At 35.1% G+C, this 27683-nt stretch overlaps 1 protein-coding gene and 1 non-coding gene across 16 annotated transcripts in view; one reads left to right on the forward strand and one right to left on the reverse strand.

The window, feature by feature from the left end:
* The window catches only part of Foxp2 (forkhead box P2), a 569728-nt gene that overhangs the window by 276740 nt on the left and 265305 nt on the right, over nucleotides 1-27683 (reverse strand). The gene's annotated exons all lie outside the window — the stretch shown is intronic.
* Nucleotides 20945-21087, forward strand: LOC111758433 (small Cajal body-specific RNA 17). Its single transcript, XR_002792608.1, has one exon. It is a non-coding gene; the product is annotated as a small Cajal body-specific RNA 17 (non-coding RNA).

Consider the following 27683-nt stretch of genomic DNA (forward strand, 5'->3'; position numbering starts at 1 on the left):
AAAGAAAATCCAAGAGGGTATCTTAAGATGGAAAGATATGTTTACTCCAGCATAGGCAGAACCAATGTAATCAAAATATTTACATTTCCAAACATATATATATTTAACACAATGCCAATCAAAGTACTAACCAATCTAGATAAAATAGTACTAAAATTCATATGGAATCAGAAGAGACACAGAATATCAAAAGCAATGCTTCAGGGGGTAGGGGGAGCCAAGTGGGAGGTATTACAATCTCAGATTTGAAGTTATATTGTGAGCTATAAAAAACAATGATAAAAAGAGTATGGTACTGGAACAAAAGCAGATGTGAATGACTGGAACAGAATGCAGAAATGAGAAACAAACCCAGGTGCATCAAGCCGTTTTATTTGACAAAGGAGCCAAAAACATGCAATGGAGGACACAGCTTCCTTAATAAATGTGGCCAGGAAAACCAGATATCCACATGCAGAAGACTGACTGCAGACCCGTATATCTCACAATGTATTGAGCTACAATCAAAATGGATCAAAGCTCTAAATATTAAAAGAAAAAGAAAATCTGCTGGAAGATAAAATGTGTAAAATCTTTGAAGACAGACATACAGGCAATTTTTTTTTCCTAAAAGAAGCTCAAAGACATAAGAAATAATTCTACAAATTAAAAAGTGGGATCATGTAAAATTAAAAAGCTTCTGCACAGCAAAGGAAACAACCAAAAGAAGGAAGAGACAACCCAAAGTATGGGGGGAAAAAAATCCAATAAAAAACGTGAGAAAATGTTTAACCTCAATAGCCATTACAGAAATGCAAATTAAAACAACACTGTTACACCATCTTTCTCCACAAAGATGGTTATTATCAAGAATAACAGGCTACTATTAACAATAATAGTAACAATAACATTTTTTTTTTTTGTCTTTTTGAGACAAGGTCTTTTATGCAATTCAGGCTAGCCTTGGGCTCACTTTGTAGCCCAGGCTGTTCTTGAACTTGCAATGATCCTCTTGCCTGAGCCTTCCAAGTGCTAGGATTATAGAAGTGCACCACCACACCCAGCTCACAGATTTTTAATAATGACAAATTAACAATAGATGCTTTCAAGGACGAGAGGAATGGAACTCTTCTAAATTGTTGACAGGAATGTAAACTATCATAACCACTATGGGAATCAGTATGGAACCTCCTCACAGACTTAAAAGTAAAAATAACATTTGACTCAGCTATACCCCTTTTAACTATTTTTCTAAAAAGTGTCAAGGTAATCACACACAATGATAGCAACACAATTTATAATAACTAAATCATGGAAATGGTCTATACGTTCATGAGCGATAAAGAAAATGTGATATTTATACACAATGGAATATTACTTTGCCATAAATAATGCTAAATATTAAGCAATCATAAAGAAAAAGAGCAATCTGAGACCATAATATTAAGTTACATAAATCAGACAAACAAGCCTAAATATTATTGGTTTCCCTTGAGAACCCCAAAATATAAAGACAAAGCAAAATAAAAGACAGATAAAAGGAAATAGGGAAAAGTAGGGAGATCTTATTCCAATGAAAAGAGAAACAAGAGATGGAGGAAGGCGGAAAGAGGAAAGGGGGAAAGGGCATGTGACAGGTACCACAGATCATGTGTATGTCGGGAAATCCTAAAACCATTTTTATCCTACTCTCTGAGCCAGATTGAAAGCAGAAACTCTTTGCATTCTTCTGGTTACAACGGAAGCCTTAGGGCTACTGATGCTGAGGCGCTCACAGGGCAAGATTAGACGCCCTGAGGACATGGTATTGAAAAATGTGAGCTCAAATCCATATTCCTATAATTTCATGCAACACTGTACGACTCATAAAGCTTTCCCCTGTGCTCTGCTTGTACCTTGGAGAATGAGTAATCAGCTTCCATTATCTTTGTTCTATTTACTCCTCTGATCAATCCTTTATGTACAATGCATTTCTCATCTTCACTTCTTTTGCTTTTCTACTTAGATGCTCTCTTCTCCCCGCCTGAATCCAGTTACCTATGACTGATGTCCTCCTGAGGCTGCTGGGACTCTGGAACCTCTCAGCTCAGCTGGAGCTAAACCTTCACCATTCGTCCAGGGCTCTGACTCCCCTGCCAGGCTGCTACCTTCCCTGGGGGTGCTCACCTTCCTGCCTCTGGTCGGCCCCGACCTTCTGTGCAGGACCCTTATAAATTTCAGATACATTTTTCCTCACCACATTGGAGGTCAGACATCATGTTCTGCACTTTTTTATGACCACATCCAACTGCTGGTATAGAATCTTACCATTTTACTCCAACTACTTCCTGTAGGACTAAAATATCAAGAAGAAAAAGGATAGAAAGGAGCAATGGGAATAAAAAGATGGGAAAAAGGATGTTTTTGCAATGAAACATTTTTAAATACACATATTTAAAATATTGCAATTGTTTTTATCTTGGGCAGCATGAGAACTATCAGCAGCATGCTTAGAACTGTTGAAAAGTATGTCCCCTTGGTTTCTACATATAGCACAATTCTGTGTCAATGTTCACAACCACAATATTTATACACTAAAGATGTACTGGTTTCCTCATCAGAATACATTCCACATTTCTTTCTTTCTCATACCCTGATTTACTAGCAATGAAGTTTCGACTGAATTGATCACCCAGCAAATGTACCTGGTCCTACTGGCTACTAGGTTTAGTTCAAAAATAGGTTTGAAACTCACCTTGTTCTCCCAGTTCATCCCATTCACCTGGCACTGGTTCAAAGGTAGGCCTCACATCAGGTTGATCCAGAGTAAATAGTCCTGGAAATTCTAGGAAACAAATTCTATATACTCATTTGGGTTGGTGATATGAGAACACAGATTCTGGGACAATTACAAGAGCCAGGAGTTGTGTCACTGGGGAGAGCCAGAGGATAACAGGAATGCAGAGAAATCAGCCAAGAGGAAAAAAAAAAATTACTATTTGCACTGTATCTGACAATTTTTACTCTTGAAAGGCAATTCGGATTGTTTTAGTAAGTGCCCCATTTTTTTCAGAGAACACTCACAGCTTCATACCATAAACCATTGTTGTTTCCAAAAGGCCATTCTGCTGCTCCCTCTTTAAAACTGTCTTTCCCATCCATGCACCATTACTGCTCACTCTCCGGTATGAGTCAGGAATGAAAGGCTACTTCGACCATATTTTAAATGATAGTTTCCTATCTTCCAGTGCCAATTTGTCACCATTTAGGAGCTGGGCTTCACGTTAGCAGACATGCAGTAGGAAGGCAAATGAACTTTCAGCGGTATTTACTGCTTGCTCACATTCCCGCCTGGTCAGATTAGCACCAGATTCTTCTAGGAGTGTGAGCTGCACTGTGTGCTCCTCTGTGTGAGAAATCTATATAGTATGCTCCTTGGGAGAATCTAACGCCTGAAGATCTGAAATAGAGCTGTGGAAAAATACTCATTCTGGGAAGTGGCTAAAAAATACAAATTAACATCAGCAAAGAAGTTTGCACAGATAACATAATAAATCAATTCCCTGTGGATTCCTCAAAACCCTATCAGTTAGTAGCAAGTGACAAACCACATCTAGTAGCATGCTTTATACAGTAGTGGCAAGTGAGTTAATGTACTCCAACTATATAGCTGCATCTGGTGGCAGGAGTTAAGTCAGAATCCAATGCTTATTTTAGTACATGTGTCCTATGGTTATTTTATTTATCACTCCTATCCACAGCACTTTCTGGCACTATGCACTTGTCTCAGACACTGGAGAGGTTCTCTGAAAAGTGGAAAAGGTGCAATGATAAGCCAGATAGCACAAGATTCTAAGACTGTGCGCCAAAAATGTGGCTTTGAAAAGCAAATCCCAGGAGTCCCACTTAAATTATGGGTTTATTGCAACAGGAGATTGACCCTCTTCAAGGCTTCCCTGTATATGTCATCAACAACAACCAACAAAGCCATGAAACCTTCAAAACCCACACAGGGACCAAGTACCTTGCATTAAAAGACAAGTTGTTGGATTTCTTTCAGAAGAAAAAAATGTGGAAACAAAGAACAGAAGCAATTACCGAAGGTCACCACTCTATGAAATGAATGTGCACTGAGTGAGCACCTTTTTAGTGCTCATCTATACTGCAAAAGCTAAGAAGCCCGTTACTACTGGTGAACAATTGAATGTTCTGCCTGTTGCAGAACAGAGGAGGCTGTAGTTCATAAGGTGTCACATGTGCCTCTCTCAGCTAACAAGGTAATAGATAAACACATGAAATAGTAGAGGATGTCTACTAGTTCACAACTAAGACAGGTCACATGGTGCACAATGCAGGTTGATGAGTCTACCACTATTGACAACAAGGTGATAACAGGTTTTTTGTGATGATACTTCTTTTTCTGTGATATGTTTTTCAGAATTTGCAGAACATGCTATGTGCACTTCTATTGCCAACCAACACCACAGCTGCAGAACGCTTCAAATCTTTAAGTGATCACATAGCAGGAACACTAAATTGATCTTTTGTATTGGTATATGCATGGATGGAGTGGCTGCCGTGACTAGATAACTTCATGGTTTCAAGACTTAGATCAGTGAGGTTGCTTCTGAATGTGCCTATATATTGTGTGAAAGAGTAAAAAAAAAAAAGTCACATGAAGTTAAAAACCTTTCCCATGATATGATTAACATTGCCAGTCAAATTAAAGTACATGCTCACTAAGTCACATCTGTACAGCTCTGGGAAGAAAGAAACAGAGAACATATATACATCATTTTTTTTTTATATCTTTGTGGGTTTTTTTTTTTTTTTTTCAATTTGGCACAAGGTAACCAATGCAGGACCTTGCGCTTGCCAGGCAGGCGCTGTGCAGCTGACCTATATCCCTGGTACCTCACCTTTATATTTTCTGAAGGCCAATCATCAGCCAGAGTTTTTTGCATTATGAGAGTTGCTCCACAGATTTCTTTTAAAAAAACTATCACCAGTGGCAGCACATTTCAGTAACAAAGAATGGTCACAAAACTTCCTTATTTGTGTGACATATTCAACTCACTCAATGAAATTGAACTGTCACTTCACGGGGAAAAATAATTGTATTCAAGTTGTCAGATAAAGTGGATGCATTCACAGCCAAACTGGAATTATGTGGGTTAGTAAGGGAATATTGGGATTTTTGACATGCTTGACACAGTAGCAGAGATTTTTGAGAGACTAAACCAGGGTCTACTTCTTTTAGCTGGTGCATGATCACCTGTTTCCACCTTCAAAAGAGTTTGAGCATTACTTCCCAATCACAAAATACCTCTGAATTCGGAAGGAATAAATATAGGACCATTTTGTTAATAAATCATGTGAATCAACTTTGTGCTAGAAGAGAATCAACTACTTAAGTTTGCAAAGGATGCTGGCCTTAAAAGTATGATTGAGATAAGTTCAAACCCACAGACGTTTTGCAATACTGTCTAGGCAGATTATCCTGAGACTGCTACAAAAGTATTAAAAGCTCTGCCATTTCCATCACCCTATCTTTGTGAAGCAGGGTTTTCTGCAGAGACAGCAACCAAAATAAGATTAAAATAAACTGGACATAAACCACAGAATTTCAATGTTAATATTTCCCACCACCTAAAGATAGGCCTATCTAGAAACAGGAAAACAAGCTTAGAGCTCTCACTAATTCTATACTATGCTGATATTATAATTATTTCATTTTATATTACAATGTATGATCAATAAATTGCACATTAAATGCAATGTGCTTGAATTATCTTGAACCCCTCGCCCCTACCAACAAGTCCATGGAAAAAATTGTCCTTGAACCAAAAACAGGCTGGAGACTGGTGATTTAAACCACTTCATATTTGTTCTCAATTGTATGTACATTGTCTGCGTACTTAGCTTTTTGATCCCACAACTTAACTGGAGCTCTGGACTATTCCATCTGGCACTGCTCCCAGCTTGCAGTCTGGCTTACTGAACTTTATGTTCCCAAGTGGCTCTCAATACTAGTTTTGTCCTTCTGTTTTGGCATAAATTCTCATTGCCATTGTATCTATCGAGAAATCCTCTCCTTCAGTTTCCATCTAGCAGAGTCTCATTATGAGATGCCTTAATCCTTCTCGGACATGATGAGGGTAGGAGCATTGTACAAATTACAGAATTTGCACTTTGTGTCAGACACTGTGTTAAGGACCTTAAGATCTGTTTTTTGACATAAGACATAAATATTATTAATTAGTACAACTGAATATTCTACTTTAAAATCACCATATACATGTATTCTGTCAGCAAGGTTTGATTTTAAACAATTAACATACTTTTCATAAAGTAGGATTTCTGAACTCACTTTGATCGCTTTTATATGGACATTTGAGAATCAAAATTTTCTTGGTTTTTAACACAATCAGTTGATAATTTTTAAAACATCTATTCATTATCAACAATCCTATGGTTACTGTCATAACACCTAAAAGGAAGTATGTTTTACAGAGAAATATGTGAAGCTAGATCTGCCACTATTTTCTATCACAGACACTACAGCAGGCTCTACAAACTATAACCTATGTATTACGATGTGCTTTGTACCCTTGTGGATTTCATCTAAATTACCAGAGTGTATCAAAATATACATCAAAATTCTGTAATCACAAAACAAGCTTTCAACCAAATATGTGTGAAAAGTTGGCCTGCAACCTACCAATCTGTAATATATAATAAAACCAGTGATGTCAATCAGCTTTATGAAGATCCAATCAAATTACATTAAATCTTATATAAATCTTCATAAGCAAATTTAGGTTCCGCTTCTGACTATTGTTGCCATGTGAAGGAAGTGGTATTTAATAGTGATATTCAACAAGTGTTAATCTTCCTAAATTCAATATATCAGGAAAATGTGGGGAGAAATAATTTGGTAAGACTTTGATATAGTAACTACTGAAATCGTTTGTTGCTCATTTTTGGCTCACATGGTACTTTCTGAGGGGAACATATGAAACATCAAGCTATTATACTATACTTCTCACAAACTTTTATTTTGGAAGTGTTGAAAAATGACCCACTTATTGTGAGCAGAAAGAAGGTGCAGGCCCCAGTTAGCTAGCTACAGCATCTCAGCCAGGAAGCCTGCTGGCAGTGGACCATATGAGTGGCCTTGCCACTTGCACATGGAGTACTGAGGTCAAAATTCATCCCTTTGCTGTTGTAAAGATAGCCACAAATTCTTGGCTACTCATCTCATAGGAGATGGAGGCTCATTCTCATTTAAAATAGACTGGCTTTAGTGGTTTGCAAAACAATCATTTTGCAAGTAAAACGTGGCAGAAGAGAAATTCTTCTTTTACATTTCATTTTCATACAACCACATTATTCTGCACCTCTTCATTCAATTGTGATGCACTATAATGCTTAATGCACTACGATGTTTATATCACATCGTTGCTTCTACTTTTAAATTCTTGAAATTTCATACGTATATGTATATATTTTTAACATATATACCATAAAAAACCTTTGTCACTGAATCATCTTTGAACTTCTTATGCATTTTTCTTACTGCAAATGAATAAGTTATTCATGTTTTAAATCTTATTTAATATTCTGTGGTTCACTTTGAAATTTCTTCAAGCTAAACTCTTCTTTCTCCTAATAGATGGTGTTTGGATACAATTTCTTTTTTTAATAAAAATAGTTTCCTGTGAAGAATCCTATCTCTTCACATAGGGACACTTTAAAGACAGTTTTTAGTTAGTACTTAAGTTTAACCAAAAGCTGATAACCTTAAAGTCTGCATGATAAATTTCTGGGACATAAAATCAATATTTTGCCAGTTCCAGCATGGCATTTTTCCATGTATTTCCTCAATTACCCACCTGTGTCTTGGTTTCAATTCTCATCTAGAACTCTGTTAAGAGAAACAACCATTAACTCCTTCACGTACAATGAAGTGTTTTTCAGACATCATTAGAAAACAAGATGAAAACATCATATTGCCTTGGCATGCTCTAAAGATAGTTTCATTGATTTCCTTTTGGAATGGTACCTATATTCCATCAGAATGCAATAAAAACTAAAAAACTATAATGTATATGTATGAAGAATATCATCCTCGATATAACGTAGGTAAAGAGAATATATTGTATTTGGTTCAACCCATATTTGTAGTTCAAATATAATAATTACAATAGATTTTAATATTATTAAAATAGTATTAGTGCATTTATTCTTTAATGAATTTCTAAAATCTTGTGATGAGATTTGCTCTTAAGTGTTATAAGAATTAGACTAAAATAATGTATTTTTCTTTAAAAATTCTACTACTTTTTAAAATTCTACTACTTTTAAGCTTTTTTAGTATTATTATTATTTTTTTTTTTACTATGTTTTCTCTATAGGTTCTCTCATCTAAACATTGGTTTCCTAAGAATCTCTGAGAAGAAAAAATTAACAAGTGACTGCCTGCTGGTGAAATACAGGAAATGATTTCCTGTATTTGATGATTTCCTTTCTCTCTAACAGAAAGGTATTTACAAATTATTTAAGTGTACAATTTTGAAATTCTGAACTCTTGATTAGAACTTTGCTAGTAAGGAAGTCAAGAAAAATTAAAATAGCAAGAAAGATGTAATGAGAAAATTCCAAAATAGTGGCAAGGAGACAAAAAGAATATTTAATTTTAACCTCCCTGAGTCATCACAATTCTTCCTATCATCTGTGAATTTAAGATGCAAAATTCTTAAAGCATGTTAACGGAAATAAGAGTGATGGCTTCCATGTGAACTTACTGAATCCTTACTAACAAAATTGCCATTTTAAGTCATTTCTCCAGAAATCAAACAAAGTTAAAATATGCAGTTACAATTAACCTAAAAGGGAAGCTCATTTACTAAATCAGCACAGGGCAGTGGAGGTCTATCTGCCACACTTGGTGAAAGTGTGAGAAAAACATCTGGTTTTACACATGTGGGAAACTCTTGAAGGAAGATGAAATGAAATAAACATGTCTAAACTTGACTAAAGATATTGGCCAAATAAAAACCTTTTCTGAAGACTGCATGTAACTCATTTTGTATATCAACAGCCTTAATCTTGCATTTTTCCTAATTAAGAGGTATGTTAAAACATTAATACACAACACTAAGAATTCCATAGAACCTTAAGATGAAACTAAAATATAAGGCTTAAATAGCATATTGAGAGGGATCAATCCTATAGGAACAGGTCTTTCTGAATTTGAAAATATTTTCTTCTCTGATAGCACTTTAATCTTCCAACATATTCCTCCTTCTATGTGTATATGGATCTGTTTTCAACAGCAGTATGCTAAGCACACGGATTGTAAATTAATTAATTTACTGTGTCATCTACAGCATCTTGTAAGAATTTTACTAAGAATGGTACATTTTTACTGCTTTTCACTGTGAATATGATTATGAATTGCACAAAACTTATACTCTTTATTCTTCCCATTATTTTATGTCTTTTTCATTTTTATCAGTACCAGGGATCAAACTCATGACCGCCTGCTTGCAAGGCAGGTGCTTATGCCACTGAGCTAAATCCCCAGCCCCTATGTCTTGAGCTTGCTAACCTTTTTTGCAAACTTACATCTCAGTCAAAATATTTTTTGTTTAAAGTACAGTGAAAACTATATTTTCAGTGTCCCAAATAGTCTCAGTCCTACAAAAAATACTTTAAAAACTTGCAACAAAATGATAAATCCAATTCCCAATCTTTCCCAAGAGCAAGCATGTGTATTCCACTGGGAAAAGAAGGAAACACTTTTTAACTCAGAATTTACTCATCTTTGCTTTTCCCCTCCCAGCCACCTTCTCTCCCTCATTCTCTACTAGGTCTTGTTTTCTATTAATGGGAACTGAATCCAGGGTCTTCGGTTACATTAGACAACATATGCCTAAGTTGCCCAGGTGGGCTCAAACCTGTGATGCTCCTACCTTAGCCTCCCAGAGTGAAGGAGTAACACTTTAGGCTTAGTTAGGTGTGGAGTCCAAGCTAAGAATACGAGGATAATAGAATATAATTGCCTCAAGAGAAGAAAATAATTTTTAACCAAAACTTCAACATTCTCGTGAAAAAAAATCAAAGATTAATATATTTTTCATAAAATAATTCTACTGCCCCAAACACAGATATTTCCAAAATTTGAAAATGATTTTCATAAAAATAAACAAGAAGTTAAGTGAATTAGTTAACAATAGAAAGGAATCTTTAACATTAGAGGGTAACTATGGCTTTAGAATTTTTATGCTTCTTTGTGTGTATTTATACAGTGAGTAACTTTTCAAGTACAATTTGTATAAAATTAACTACATGTGAAAAGAAATACTTCTCTTTTATGTTATAAAGATTGGGTGAATTATCTTTCTAAATAGTTTTTCTCATGAGATTTAACTGTCCACAATCAATTTTAACTATGTTTAAATGTATAACCAAAAATGAATTTGGATAAACACCTGAGGGATATCACTCTATGTGATGAATATTTTCAATATTATACTTTCTGTATTTCTGAAAAAAAATTCCAAGAGTAACTATGTATTTCAATGATATAAAAATTAAATGATTTTAAACATCATTGAAAAATGTTAATTTAGAGATATGCGAATATCTACTCAGACACTGCCTGAGATCCATGATCCTCATGGTTTTAGGTATTCTCCTTCCGGCCAGGAGAGGTGACACAAGCGTGTACACCAGCACTTCGGAGGCTGAGGCAGGAGTGTGAGGTCAGTCTGGGCTACACAGTGAATTCAAGACCAGTCTGAACTGCATCAGGAGATCTTGTCTCAAAAACAAAAACAAAACAAATAACAAAGTGTATGTCCCTCTTTTTTCTTTGTGCCTTAATGTATTGACTGCTGCAGGAGATTACCTGCTTTTTCATGACTTTCCCTGTGTATTTACCGTAGATCTAGTTCCGCGTGGCATCATCAAATAGAAGTCAGTATCAGTGAATACTGAAGGCTTCTGTAATGGGTATTGGGATTGGACCCGGAAGTGCTAAGTTATATCCTCAGTCCTTCTCATCTAATTTTGAGACCGGATATTGCTAAATGGGCTAGGCTGTCTTTGAACTTGCAATCCTCCTGTCTCAGCCTCCTGAGTCCCCAGAGTTACAGGTGTGTCTCTAAAGTCATTTATAGGACCTATTTAACCTGGTAAGTCTACTTTTCTTCTTATTTTTAGAATCTTCTTTTTTTGGTAAACAATTTTCACTACAAGTGCACCTTTTACTTTGTTCTTCAAGTATTTAAAAATGTTTTAAATGCAAAAAAAAAAACAAAAAACAAAAAACAAAAAAGAGGAAGACACAGAGAAATGATCTTCTTTAATGTATTTCCCCCCTTTGCTGTTCAAAGTAAAACCTTTCATAAACCATATAGAGCTTTATATTATACAGTATGACATTCAGGAAAAAAGCATAAAGGAGAAATAAAATCATATGATATAATTATTCTGTACTTGATCAGAGGTACTAGAAACACTTATCTAAAGTAAAAAGACATCAGTTGGAAAAAATATGTCAAAAAGCAAGAAGCACTAACTTAAGACTCCTTTTTAAACAAGGCACGTTTGTAGGTATCAGGATTCACAGGCCTGTGCTTGTCTCCCCTTTTTTTTCCTACTAGATGGGCAAATAAGTTTAATTTTGAGAGAATTAGGGCTGCAGATGAGGACAAATGCTCGCATCAGGATTATGAAATAGTAAAGGGTGATACCTTCTTTGATTCTGATGCTTCCTTCCAAATTCTGGTGGGGGTAGAGGCAGAATGAGTTAAGCCACATCAGTAAGTAAGACAAATTTAATCTACCATCAAGGAAGATGAAGAAAACAGTCATCGCATCATTCTCTGACCAATCAAACCCTGACACACAATGAGGAGGATTGTCACAAAGATTCTATGGGGATGTCAAAAGGATCTAACTGAATCTGCAGAAAAGACTGTGGAGCTAAACTGACCAAGGTGAGTTATAGGGACTCCAGTGGTGGGAGAGAAGGGAGTTGAGTATGCAGTGGGGCAAGTTCAACGCATGGGCAAGAGCAGCATGGCTGAATCACTGATTTCGAGCTGTTCACATAGTTGATGTGTGGGAGAAAGTGAATGAAGGACAGATAAGCCGGGTCTTTCTTCTTCACCCTCCTCCACAATGATGAGAAATTAAACAATTCAAGGCTAGAGTCCAATTACTGATTCTCACAATAATTAGTAAATCTGCAAAAAGGGTTGTCTTTAAAAAGTGCAAGAAAGGACCTTGGGAGAGCTTCTAGAAGACCCAAAGAATAGCCATAAACCTGTGCCTCTGTTCTCCGTCTCCAGAAGCCTAGCACACCATGAGTTTCCAGGACACTGTGAGGACACACACACATGCTCACCCCAGCTGCCACAGGCCTGAGACCTTATTGTATCAGGCAAGAGATGTGACTACATATTTGATAGCACAATTGCCAACTGGTTTCCCTTGTAACAGTATGACTTGGTGCCTGTCATTCAGAGTGGGCAGAATGGGCTTTGAAGGCTAGCTGGCAAAACCCATTCGCTTTTTTTACGTTTCTCTTGAATGTCTCTTGAACCTACACCCTGGGATGTCTTTGCATTCTCTTCTTCTAAGTGACTCAATTTCCTGACTCAAATTTCATGGTCAAACTGTAGTATCAGCTTCTTTATGCAGCCTCTGACTTCCTTATACCCCTCGTGTCCATCATCACAGTACTATAGCCAAGCTCTCTCCTACCTTTTACCTCATGCTGCAATTTTTTAAAAACAGATATATCTTCCTCAGGAGAGTTTTAGTTGTCCATGTGCGGAAACCTGTCTAATGTATCTTCATCTATTTAGAGTCTGGAATGGTGCCTGGAAAGTGGAGGGATTCTGTGAGTTTTTATTTAAAGCATAGTAACAGTTCATTGACTCCTCAGACATAGTACTAAGCCCTCCTGCATACAGTTCATTTAATTCTCATCAATAGCTCTATCAAATAGATATAATTATTATCTCCATCTCCCATATAGGGAAACTGAGAATTAAAGAAGCTAAAGAGGTTAAAATCAAAGAGATTATAAATTGTTAACCCAAATCTGTTTTCTAATTTTCTGTCATGCAAATGGAACTCTTAATTTTCAGGCAATGTCATGGCCACCTGCAATAAAGACTATTTCTTTTAAGTCTTCTAATTAAATAGATCTTGTGACTAAAGGTTAAATTCAGATTATATAACTAAGAGAAAGGTGATACTTCTTTCATGTTTTCATTTCCTATTGGCTGGGATAGGAATGTGGTAATGAGTCCTTATGGGTTACACAGAAGGGTAACACCCCAGAATTCGCACAGCAACATGGAAAGCAGTCTAGACCAATTAAAGACCTCTTAATTTAGATCCACTTTGCTAGTGCATCCCCCAAGGTGTGCAAAAGAATGCTTCTCATCCTGGAATTTTTTGTGCAATGAAACTTTCCTTTTTTCATCATGAAGAAACACATGTCCTCCATTCACAACCCATCTGAACCTAGCTCTTACATTAGTCCATACAATGTAGCAGAAAGGACGCTTGAGAACTTCAGGACTATGCCTTAAAGGGACTTGTACTCTACTTTCATGCTCTCGAAATTCAGTGGCAAGTTGACAAGTGGATGCTAGAATAATGATGAGAAAAAATGTGAAGAGAGAGAATGATGTGGTAGTAAGTCCCATGAACCAAATAATTCCAGATCTAAATGCCAAAAGCTGCAGCCAGGATAACAGTACAAAATGAAAGATTTAAGATATCTAGATTTTTTGAGATACATTCCAGTCACCCCAGATAATACTACATAAAAGAGGAATGAGCAGTTCTCACTGAAGTCTGTGCACACACTTGACCCTAGAATTAATGGCTCTTTTTAAGCCTCAAAGTTTTGCGGCAATCTGACTTACTGCAATGTAAATGCATCGTTATAGCCAGATTTTCATTACTAAGAAATTTCTAAATTGTAATCAACCATTTCTAGAAATTTCTAGAGGATACGAAAGAAAGCCTGAATTTTGATATATGAACTTAGCTATGTTCCCACAGCAAGAGGATAAAGGAAAATATAAAGCAAGACAGTCTGGTGCTAGAGCCCAGTTCCTAATGTAAGGCATTAAATTCTCTGGGGGAAGGGGGAAAAAAGTGGATATATTATTATTTGTGAAGAATTGTGTATTTCATTCCAAATTAACCAGTGAAACATCTCTATAAGATATAAACTTGATTATTTCCTGATGATAAATAGACACCCATAATTGGTTTCTGCTTAAGATACATGCTTTAGAAAATTAAAGAGACAGAACACAATGCAGAAAAAGGAAGGGACTATCTATACTTTCTTTATGGCTCATGACTTGTAGCTCACATGAAAGGAACATAGAATCTACAGAGATAAACTAAAAGTAGGGACTCCAATGGCCCTCAAGGAACAACACAGAAGTGGGATAGACCAGTGGATGCTGCATGCTGCAAAAGCTAGTGAATGGCTCTAATCCATGATCCAGTCATATTCCCTGGAAAGAGTGATCAGGCATGGTGCCAGGGAGAGATGAATAAACCTGGGACTCAGAGCTGTCTATAGGTTATCTGTATTTCAGAGCTCCCACTGCTACCTTCCTAAAGTGGCTCGATGATGCCCTCCACACAGGAGAATGCAGGAGTCCTGAGAGGGAACTTGATACCAATGAATTCTCACATCAGGAAAACAGAATGAGTGCAAGGAAACAATCTAATGATACACATAAAGCTTTGAGGAAAAAAGAGAAAGTCAAGCCCAAAGCCACAAACAGGAGGAAAGCATAAAAATCAGAGAAGAAATTAATTCAATTGATACTAACAAATCAATAAAAAGAATTAATGAATAAAAGATTTGGTTCTTGAAAGATAAAAACAAAACTGATAAACCTCTAGCCAACCTTATTTTTAAAAAAAGGAAAAGAAAAAAACTCAAATTCATGCATTGAAGAATTAAAAGGGTAAATTCACCACAGATCCTGTGGAAATTCAGATCATCAATACCTACTTCAAAAATTTATATTCCTACAGAACAGAAAACACAAAAGAAATGGATAAATTCCTAGAAACATATGAACCGCTAAAGCTGAATCAAGATGTAAAACTTCTGAATACTCCAACATCAGTTAGTGAAACTGAAAACGCAATTAAAAACTTATCAACAAAGAAAATCCAAAGTCTCAATATATTCATGTCTGAATTCTACAAAAATTTTAGAAAATATATAATGCTGATACTCCTCATACTCTTTAATGTAATTGAAAATAAAGCAATTCTTTCTAACCCATTCCTAGAGACAAGGATAACCTAATACCCAAATCAGAAATGACTCAACCACTAGCCCCCAAAAGAAATACAGGCCATTCTCTCTATGATCATAGATAAAAAAATCCTCAATAAAATACTAACAACACGATGTGGCAAATAATCAGGAAGATTACAAATAATTAAGAAGATGACTAAGTGGGATTCATCCCAGGAATGCAGGGATGGCTCAACATATGCAAAACAATAAATGAAATACAATTAACAAAGCCAAACACAAAAACTACATGGTCATTTCAACTCATACAGAAAAAGGTTTTGATAATATCCAACACTCGATTTCATGATAAATACCCTACAGAAATTCTGAATAGATGGTCTCTACCTCAATCTGATAAAAGCCACCTATGACAAACCAATAGCCAACATCATAGTAAATGGATACAACCTGAAAACTTTCAATCTAAAATCAGGAGTAGTACAAGGATGTCCACTGCCACCACTCCTATTCAGTATAGTGCTGGAAATACTAGCCAAAGCAATTAAACAAGAAAGAGGTATTAATGAATTAAACAAGAAAGAGATATTAATGAATAAGAATAGGAAAGGAAGATGATAAATTATCACTACTTGCAGTGAAATGATACTCTATGTAGAAAACCTCAAAAACTCCACCAAATGTTTGCTAGATTTAATAAGCAAATTCTTCAGTGTAGCTGTAATACAATGTTAACACCCAAAAATCAATAGTATTGTTGTATATAAACAACAAAGTCACTGAGACTGAAATTAGGGAAATGACACTGGCCACAATAACATCCAAAAATAAAATACCTAGGATTCAATCTAACAAAGGAAGTAAAAGATCTATATATTGAAAATTATGTTTCTCTTAAAATAGGAGATCAAAGAGGATCTCAGACAATGGAAAGATATTCTCTCCTTATGGATAGGAAGAATCAACATTGTGAAACTGGTCATTCTCCCAAAACTGTCACACAATGCAATCCTGATCAAAATAACATTTAGATACCTCACAGACCTAGATAAAACATTCTTCAAATTCATCTGGAACCAGAAGAGATCTAGAATTGCAAGGCAATCCTGGGCAACAAAGACAAAGTAGAGGGCATCACAATCCCCAACTTGAAATTATATCTCCAAACCTCTGTAATAAAATCATGTTGGTATTGGCAAAAAACAGATCTGAGGATCAATGGAACAGAATAGAGAATATAGACGTGAGTACAAACACACTGAACCACCTTATGTTTGACAGAAGGAAAATGTTTACTGGAAGAAAGATAGCCTCTTTAAACTGCTTCTGGAAAAAGCTGCTTTCCGCATGTTGAAAACTTAAATTAGACACATGCCTATCATCTTGCTCTAAACTAAAGGCAAAATGAATCAAAGACCTAAATATTAAAACAGCAACATTAAATCTACTAGAAGACAAAGTAGTTAGAAATCTCAAAGACTTATGGGTAGGCAAAGAGTTCATGAACTAAGCCAAGCTACACAGGAAGTAGTTCAAAGAATCAGCAACTAGGATCTCATCTTATTAAAATGTTTATACACATCAAAAGAAATAACAGAGTGGAAACAAACTCCTCAGATTGGGAAAAAATTTTTGCCAAGAGTCCTTCAGACTTCTATTTAGAACATACAAAGAACTGAAAAAGTTAGGCCCCCAAAATCCAAATACCCATTCCAAGAATAGGCATCTAAGACGAATACATGTTTCTCAGATGAAGAAATAAAATGGCAAATAAATATTTGAAAAAATGTTCAGTATTATAGGTCATTATAGATATGCAAATTAAAATAACACAGATTCCATTTCAGTCCAGAGGGAATTGCCAAGATCAAGAAGTCAACCAATAACAAATGCTAGAGGGGTTGTGAGGAAAAACAAACTCTTCTCCACTGTTGATGGGAATGTAGACTGGTACAACCATGGTGGAAACCAGTGTGGAGATTTCTCAAAAAGCTAGGATTAGAGGTCCCATTTGGCCCAACTATCGCCTTGTAGGTATTTTCTCAGAAGAACTGAAAACATCATACCATTGTGATATATATGCACTCATGTTTATAACAGCATAATTTTTAACAGCCCAAAACTGGAAACAATCCAAATGCCCATCAACTGAGGAATGGATAAAAAAGATGTGCTGTTTTTATGCAGTGGAATACTACTTGGCTATAAAGAAGTATCAACTAGAGGCTTTTAAAGGTAAATAGATGCAATTTTAGACCATATTCATGAATGAAATAAACCAGACTCACAAGTGTAAATACTGTGTCATTTCCCTAGTATAAGAAACTGAAAGAATAAATAAGATACAAAATCTGCACTAGATATTGTGAAGAGATAAGTAACTGCTCAAAAGGAAAGAATAACTGGGATAGGGGAACAGAGAAAAAAGGAAGGGAAAATGAAAAGACATAAATTTGTGTGTGTGTGTGTGTGTGTGTGTGTATACATACATACATACAATATTGCTAAGATTATTGTACTACTGAATTAGTAGTACAATTAGTTCATGGAAAGAACAGTTAATACCCATATATTTGTCTATTTTGCATGTTTACATTTGGCAATCTAAACAAGTCTTTTAAAGACAACGATATGTAATATAACAACCACTTTTAATTCCTATCATCTTGTTTTAAAAGCCTGTATTTTACTGTATGGGGTTTTTTGTTTGTTTGTTTTAGTTGTTTCTTTCTTTTGTTTTTGTTTTCTGTGGTTCCCCGCCCCCTTTAAAATTAAAAAATAAAAAAGTGACTGGATGAGAGATGACAATACTCTGTGATCGAGGAGTTGCACTGAGGCTGACAGGAGACCACCAGAGGGATTTAAGCTAAAAGCCTCAAGCCCCAACCTCAGGGTTAGACACCAGACGCTGTTTGAATCACTCTGGATTTGAAGTAGAATTGACAATCTCACCCTAATCTTACAGGCTTGGTGACAGCATCCAGAATGATGCTGGAATGTGATTGATTAGCTTCTTTACCTACCAGCATGACTAGGGACTCATTTGGAATTGGACATTGTCCGCAAACAGCAGTTATTGGAAAATCAGTATAATTTCTTTCTTTTTTTTTTTTTTAATTTGTTTTGGATTTTTATGTTTTTGGTTATTGTGAGCATGTGTGTTGCTTGGTTTTTTGTTTTTGTGTGTTTTTCCTTTTTTCTCTTCCTTCCTTCCCTATTTTCTTCTTCAACAATTTCTTGGGCCTCGGGAACTATGCCTTTGTCTTTCTGCCTTGCTTCTTGTATCTTTTTCTCATTTTTTTTCATTTTGTGTATTTTCCCTTTTAATTTTTCTCCCTTCAATTATTTCTATCATTTTCCCCTATTTAATTTGTTTCTTTTGTTTCCTTTTTTCCATCATTTTTCCTCTTATCTTCATTGATTTCTGTAAATATCCTTTGACTCACCAATAAGATCCTTATACTGCATCTTTCTCCTCCTTCTCATATCATGGAGTTTAAAGTTTCAAAGCTCCTCTTTTGTTCTTCTGTTTCCAAATTATATATGTTTAACAGTATAATCATAAAACTTTGCTAATCCATTGACAGTTCTTTAATATTACTGTTAAAGTCTGTGCTACCATTCACAGAAACATAACTACCTATTAGCTGTAAATCAATGCCTACATTTTCTTCATGTTTACACTATACTTCAGGGTTTTTCCTCTAGACTAAGCATAGCTCAACTGGCTCTTATACCTACGTTGTTTTGGATGATACTATTGCACCTGACTCTCTTGATATTAATAGTGTGTCATAATTGTCATTATTTCTCTGTAAGCCAATATTCATATTACCTTTGAAATATTAACAATATTAGAGGACATTCCCAGAGAACTTGGTTACTTGCCATGCACTCTGCATCCTCCTCTCCCAAATTATTCAAAAGGGTCAGATTTTGGGACTGTAACAAACTATTATAGTTAGTCATGTCTAAATTCATCACTGAAAAGCAACTAATGAGATCTTCACGATAACAGAAAAGTCTGTAGATAGTAAACTCCTAAAAACTCAGCATAAAACAAAAAACTAAAAATAGAAATATGAGAAAAGCGGCAGCAACATGCCTCCTCAAACTTCCAACTTCCTCCAAGCCAATGTAGTGGAGCAGAGGATGCAATTACATAATTAATCCACACACCTGGACTGAAAAGATAACAAAGATCAATAAAGATAACAAATAATTCAGAGAGGTACTCAGCAAGATTAGAGAACATATTACTAAACAGATAGTAAAAACAATAATCAGAAAGTTGCAGAAGCTTTCAGAAGACACTAATGAAAAGCTGGATGAGATAAACAAAATGAAACAAAACATGAATGACCAGTTTACCAAAGAATTAGAGCCATGAAAAGGCTTCAATCAAAAATAAAGGACATTGAAAATCATATTGAAAGCATTGGGACTGAGAAATATGAGAACAGGTTTTCTTTTTTCTTTGCTTCTTCTTCTTATACATTTTTGGGGGTCCTGGGAGTTGAATATATGACTTTGCACTTGACTGGTAGGCAATGTGCTACTGAGCTATAATCCTGGCCCAGGAAAGATATTCACAGTTAAAAGACAATTATGCCTTCAGAGACTAACTATTCAGACACCTTGAAAGAACAAAAGAACATCGCAAATGAATCTAATTATTGCTAGATGATACCAAGAAGACAAGGTAAAAATAACTGGAATAAGGTAAAAACCAGAATACAATGCAAATGGCATAGAAAACCTCTTCATACAAATAGTGGCATAAAATTCTAAATATAAGAAAAAATAATCATACAGATAAATGAGGTATAAATAACTCCAAAAAGCTATGATCAAAAGAAAGATTTCGCATCACAATATACTATGGTATTTCAGTTCATGAATTTAATTCTTCCCACTACTCTTGTCACAGAATTTGTTCCTTGATTCTGGTTGTGACCAGAATTGTTGAAAGAAGTAAGTTTGTGAACTAAGTTCCCACTGTTCCACAAGTCCATCACAGGGCTAAAATCTTAAAAGCAGTTAGTGAAATGCAACAAGTCACGAAGAAAGATAAATGCATTAGAATTGGAGAAGATTTTACTACACAACCCTTAAAGGCTAGGAGGCCTTGGAATAACTAGATTCCTTCCAGCTTCTACAACATAACAATTCCTTACCCTGACTAGTATATACCCCAAAATTGTCCTTTAAAATCATAGGAAAATAATATATTTCATAATTAAAAGCATGCTAAGGTGAAGTTAATGACCTCCATACCAGCATTACAAAAAATTCTTAAGGATATCTTAGAAAGAGAAAATGAAGCCAATAACGCCAATAAGTCAAGAACCAATTTGCCTGGCGGATAAATAGCTGAGCAACAGGGAAAAAAATAATAAAACCCCTAATAGGAAAAATAGTGCAACAAAGAAGTTAAGTCAGTGCCTCTCAGTAACAATTCTTAATTAGAATTATTTCTATTATCCAATTAAAAAACACTGATTGGCAGAATGGTTCAAGAAACAAAACTCAATATATGCAGGATATAAGAAACTCGTTTATTTCAAGACTGATATATAAAAAATCAAGAGGTGGGCCTGGGTAGCTGGGGTGGCTTGGGCAGTAGAAAAGCAGGAAGCAGCAAGTGTAGCAGGACAGGGTTCTCCAGGTTCCCCCGTGTGACTCCCAGTGAACCCACGGCCTTTTCCTTACATAACCAAGCACTATTGTGAGTGGTACTGCTTGCCTGAAGCCTGGGAGGATTGTGAAACATGCCAGACAAAGTGGAGTAAAGGAACCTGATGGAGGAAAGGTGGGGATGAGGGAGAATTAGGAGTGAGGGACAAGCAGGTGAGGCAGGCTAAGAGGAGTTCGAGGGAGGTCCCTGCCGCGTAAGGGTGAACCTGGCCAACGATGACTACACCACTGTGTAATCTTAGTTATGGGATGGGCTGGTTGTGACAACGTTGGATGAAACAATCAAGAGGTGGAAAACAGCATTCCATGTAACAAGAACCCAGAAAAAAAGCCAGAGTTGCTATCCTAATTTCAGAGAAAGTGGATTTGAAGCTAATACGAATCAGAAGAGACAAAGAAGCCCATGACATAGTGGATCAGTCAAGCATGTAGAGTTAACAATATAAACATATATGTAGGAAATACTAGAATATCCATGTTAATATTTGGACAGTGCTATGAAAAAGAGATTGTAGTACATATTAGGAAATGGAGACATATCCTTTGTTCCTTGCTGGACAGAACCAATGTAGTCAAAATGGCCATAGTTCAAAACTGCTTATAGATTTAACACAATCCCCCCCAAAATACCACTAGCCCTCAGCAGTCCTCACAGAACTAGAGAAAGCAATCTTAACATTCTTATCTAACTGGAATAGCAAAAGAATTTTGGGCAGAAAAGCAAGGCAGAGAGTATCAGGATCCCAGATTTCAAGTTATGAATACAGTTGCAGTCATAAAAATAGTAAGGCATTGGCAAAACAAAATGCTATTATGGCTTACGTCTAAAAGACCCTCCAAAGCCTCATGCAGTCATAGTTGGGGTTTTCTCAAAAGTGGATGGATCTACAGTGTGATTACTAAGTAAATACATTATTTGGTTTGGCACCAACCCTAAACCATGTAGCCTCAATAGAATATAAAAGAGTCAGAAGAAGTTGCTATTGTCACTTATCAGTTTTTTCCTGTTGCTTGTTTGTTTTTTCTGTATTCTTGCCTGCAATGGACTGTTGCTCCTTTATGATGTCCCTCTGCCACACCATGCTACCTTCCGGCCAGTAGACTATAGACTGAAACTTTCAGAAACTGTAAACCAAATAAACCTTTCCCCTTTTAAATTAGGATGTTGGATATTTTGTATCAGCAAGCAGAAAAGTAACTAAGACAAAAATAGACTTGTAGATCAATGAAAGAGAATAGGGAGTTCAAAAACAACTCACCTCACAGTCATTTACCTTATATATGACAGAGCAGTCAAATCTCATGGGAGGAAAGACAGCCTCTTTAACAAATGGTGCTGGAAAACTGGCCATTTACACTCCTAAGATTGAACCTATACTCATATCTCTAACCATGCACTAAACTGAAATCAGAATGGATCAAAGATAGAAACAGAAAAAGAAAAACTTAAATTACGTGAAAGACAAAATAAGTAAAACACTTGACACAGGTGTAGATAAAGACTTTCTGACCAGAACTGTGGTTGCACATGGAATAATATTAAGTAAATAACTGGGATCACACCAAACTAAAAAGCTTCTGGACAACAAAGGGAACCACCAACGAAGTGAAGAGACAACCTACAGAATGGGAAAAATTTTTTGCCAGCTACTTCTCTGACAGAAGAGTGTTATCTAAACTGTAGAAAGAACTAAAAAAATTAGACCCCAAATTTCAAGACCTTATCAAAAAAGAGTCACAGACACTTCTCATATGATGAAATACAAATAATTAATAAATACATTTTCAAAATTTCTGGTCATTCAAGAAATACAATCAAAATAACAGTGTGGTTCACCTCACACCAGAAGGAATGACTATCATCAAGAAATAAACTAATAAAAGCTGTAACACAGCAGGAAAAAGGAATCCGTCTTCATTTTTGACAGAAGTACAAACTGGTGCAAATATTGTGGAAATCAGTATGGAGATTCCTCTGAAAACTAAAAACAGAAATTGCATTTGACCCAGGTGTTCTTCTAGGTATTTATCTTAAAATGTAAAATAAAACAAAAAATAAAAACATTGTACCAAGTGATTTATGCATACTGATGTTTCTAGCAGTTTCTAACAAAAAAGTTAAATCATGGAATCATTTTATCTGTGCATCACTAAATACGTAGATAAATAAAATGTAGTATTTGTATATAATGGAGTTCTATTCTGTCATAAAGATAAACTTGAATCAGTTTAGAAAAATGCATGTACCTGAGACCACAATGTGAAGCAAACAAAATCAAACATACGAAGTTAAATACCTATTATTTTTGTGAGAAACTTGATATATAAATAAAGAACAATATATGAAATAAAGTCTAAAAAACAGATGGTACATAAAAAGCAAGTGAAAAAGTTAGCATGGAGAATGGATCTAAAGTTGTACTATGATATATGTTTAAGTATGTTATGTGTTTTGTATGTTTTTGGCCTGTTAGTTGGGTTGTTAATCTGTATGTGTGATATTAACTTTACAAGGACTTGGAAATAAATATATGTGATGCTGGCAGAATAAAGGAGAAAGAGAAATCAAGAATTGAGCTATGCCATCTACATGTACCAATTACAGTGAATGTAATCTTTATGAACTGTGAACATGGACTAATAAAACTTGAAAAAGATCTATACTTTCTTTTCAATCTTCCACAATACTTGTTTACAAAAATCATACTATTCCTGGAATCTTCAGTGCCTGCTGAAGCATAAAATATATTTTTTTTCTGTATTTCCAGCTTATAAATACCTTTCATGCTTTCCCACCTGCCTGGAGACCCCATCACCATTTCTGTGTCTTTCCTTTTTTATATTTTTACTGAAGTACTCCGTCCTCTATGGAAACTCTCATGAGCAACCCAATCCCAATGAACTTCTACAGCACTTGCTGCTAGTTCCGTGCAGTTGGCAGATCAGATATAGAGTTTTATATTGTTAGTGTTTTATATATTATTCATTGAAGAGCTATTTATGGGCCACTCACTGTGTGATACATTGATTCAAGTGCTGGAGGGAATCACAAATAAGGATAAGTCAAGATCTCTTCAACCGAAACTTTACAGTATAGTAAAGGAGATCAACAACAGTGCACCGATGATTACAAGTAAAAGTAAAAATAATAAGTCCCAACGGCAAAGGCCACTAGAATTCCTTAATTCTTTAATTCCACTGGACAGAAGTCAGGTGTGTGTCTTTTTCCTATTTCTTTGTAAGCCTCCTCAAAGCACAGCTCTTTCTACATTTTGGCTTCTTTGAATTCTTTGTTTGTGAACACCCAAAAATATTAATGTACTTTTGTGATTCACTTGAACACATACAAAAAATGAACACTCATAAAACAGTAATATCCTCAAAACTAACATTATTTTGAAATCTGAGGAAAAGTTAAAAAAAAGTTTTACTTTATCGAGTCTTAGATTATGTCAACAAATTAAATGATATTACAACAAACTCCTAGAAACTCTCTAAATTCTTTTATTCCATTGAAGTTTGTGTGACATAAGATGCTTAAATAAATAATACATCACAGTTTTATAAATCTTTTGCTCTGCAAATATTTTTACAATGTTTGCCATCAATATTTTGGGGGAATACAGAATGAATTTATGCTACACATAATGATATTTCCTATATTAATGAGTTTATTGAGATTGTGAAATATCAATTATAAACAGCCATTTATATAATTTTTGCACAAATCTAAAATGTGTACAAGAAATGTAAATGGATCTGTCCATAAGAGGTATATCAGTGGAGAGAGTGGTAAGATAGCATCTATGAGACAACAGGAAATGCAGCAAGATTTTGAAGTTATCAATCCGAATTATGAACTACTGTTACTCAGAGCCCAGGGTCTCTTAGGAAAGCTACCTAAACTTTTCTGAACTTCAGTTTTCTAAAATACAGAGCAATCACACTACATATTTTGCACATATACTATAAAGTATGAATGAACAGTGTCTGTAAATTATCTAGAACAGAGCCTCACAAACAACAGGTATTCAAGCAGTAACCTAAAGATATTATTCATAACTGATACTTTGACAAATACAGAATCTGGATGCTGGATGTACCACTTTTTTTTTTTTTTTTTTTTTTTTTTTTGACAAGAAAGGTAGGTTGGTCTTGAACTTCCACAATCCTCCTGTCTCACCTTCCCAAATTCTGTGATTACAGGTGGGCCAACATGCCCAACTATACACTATTTTTTGTGGCTAGAATTAACCACAAACTATTGTAAGGTCACTGGATTGCAGACTATTTGGCAGCCTTGTTTTGTTTTGTCTTACTGCAATTGAAAAATTGTTTGAAAGGAACTGAAAAATAGTATGTCAAAAGAAACATCTAGGACCAGGGGTTTTCTCAGGGGCTCAAACGCTTGCCTGGTAAGCACAAGGTTGTGAGTTCAATTCTAGGTACAAAAAAAAAAAAAAAAAAAAAAAAGAAAGAAAGAAAGAAATGAAATGAAATGAAACATCCATATATATATATATATATATATATATATATATTTTTTTTTTTTTTTTTTTTCTTCAGCATTTACCATAAAAGCCAAGATGCAGAATCAACCTAGTCGTCCACTGGCAGATGAATAAAAAATGCATTATATTTACACAATAGACAAATATTTAGACAGAAAAAGAATGCAACTCTGTTGCAGATGACAAAAAATGAAGTGAAATAAAATGAAATTAAAAAAAAAAAACCCACCACCATGTCTCACCTGTATTTGGAAGTTAAAATGTTGATACTGCAAAAGTAGAGACTAAAGTTATAGTTACCAAATCGCTGGTGCAAGGGAGAGGGGACATACACAGGGTAGTTCAATGGCGCATCTTTGTAATTTCATAGAAGGCAACTTCAGTGTCACACAACAAAGCACTATGCTTTCCAACTATTAATTGTATTTTTCAAAACAATCAGTAGAAAGGATTTTCAATTTTTCCCAAACAGAAGGATAAATGTCTGCGTTAATATCAATAGTATCTGGATGTAATCACTGAACAACATAGAAATATGATGAAATGACACATGATACCATGTAAATATGTACAAGTACTGGGTACAGTTAAAATGAAAAATATTAAAATTTGATTCTAAGATTCCATGGCAGCATGACACACAGATATGCTGATGAATCCTTAAATGCCAATCAAAAATATACAATTGATTGAGATATCAAAATATATGGAAAAGATTTCAAAATTCTTAGTTATACATGGGTAAACAATCCAGGTACCTCATCATTTCCTCTGCAACACAAAACTATTTAGTTTTTGGGAGCAGATAAATTATTTTGTTAATATATGTAAAAAACTAATAGTACATTAATTATGAGTTTTTGAAGTACATGGAATTGGCTATAAATCCTTGGCTAATAAGCCACTAATTTTTTAAAATATTGTCCAAGTATTTATTTTCTAAGAGTATCTGTATTCTGTGGGTAAAGTAACCCAAAAATACATCAAAGACAGTTATGAGGAATACAATGAGAGAACCTACTTATAGAACTTAGTGTTTGGTCAATAGTATTTATTTTAAAATGCATGGTTTTGTCTCTCTCTGTCTCTCTCTCTCTCTCTCTCTCTCTCTGTCTCGCTCTCTGTCTCTCTCTCTCTGTCTCTCTCTCGGTCTCTGGCTCTCTCTCTTTCTCCCCTCTGTTTTTCCCAGAGGAGTCTCAGTATACATATGTTATCCTAGCATAGTCATTACTGCGTCCCTTTCTACATTTATAATTGTACAAGTTTCAATGACAGCTTATGTAATTACTTTATGTATGAAAGAAACTTTCCTATAATACCCTCTTTGACATCCTCTTTCCTATAATATCCTCTTTCTTACACTACAAGAATTTTGCGAATACCAGCACTTACACAGTATTAGAAAACAGAACAAATATTGCAATTGGTATAGTAAGGTTTCCTGGGAATAATACATTTTATGCACTATTAACTAGCTATATCAGCAATGTCAAGTTGGCTAATATCTTTAGTATTTGCTTCTATAACTCATTTAAATTTGGTGTGCAAAGTTGAGACAATAAAGTACTTAGTTGAATGTAGATCTATAGTGTCTGATTTCATACACTGACAAAGTATGCACTCATATATTCTTTCTGGGGCAAAAGCATAAGCATATAAAGTTCCTAAGATAAGAGTAAATATCTCTTCAATAATTATAAATTATATCAAGGATATATTCGTGGGAAATTTACTTATGTATAATAACATTCATCTCATGCAATTTTAAAACATTTTTACAAATTTATGTGTAATAAATTACAGCGATAAAAGTTTACCACTAGTGAGTTTTGGAATTTGTATATATTCCTGAAATCAACAGAATTGTCGTAATTAATATTTATCACTCTTAAAAGTTTCCCTTATCCCTTCCCAATCCATTCCTTCCTCTTCTCCCTATTCTCAGTGATATTGAAGTGTGTTTTTAGCTGGCAAGGAATGAATCATCTGAAAGTCACAGTGGGACAACAGAAAAGCAAATTTATGTTAGTACTAAGTGATGATGGGCTATGGTGGTTGAAGACATGCACTTTGAATTCATAGAGCTCCAATTCAAATTTTTCCTTTTATGTTTTAGTTGTTGTTTCCCTTAAATGTAAGGTTCTCCGAATTGAGAACTAATAGTAAAATGCAGTATGGAATATCTAATAAGT

This window comes from Cavia porcellus, unplaced genomic scaffold, assembly GCF_034190915.1.
Source record: "Cavia porcellus strain 051 isolate PalLab524CR breed Dunkin Hartley unplaced genomic scaffold, mCavPor4.1 scaffold_2, whole genome shotgun sequence".
NCBI lineage: Eukaryota > Metazoa > Chordata > Mammalia > Rodentia > Caviidae > Cavia > Cavia porcellus.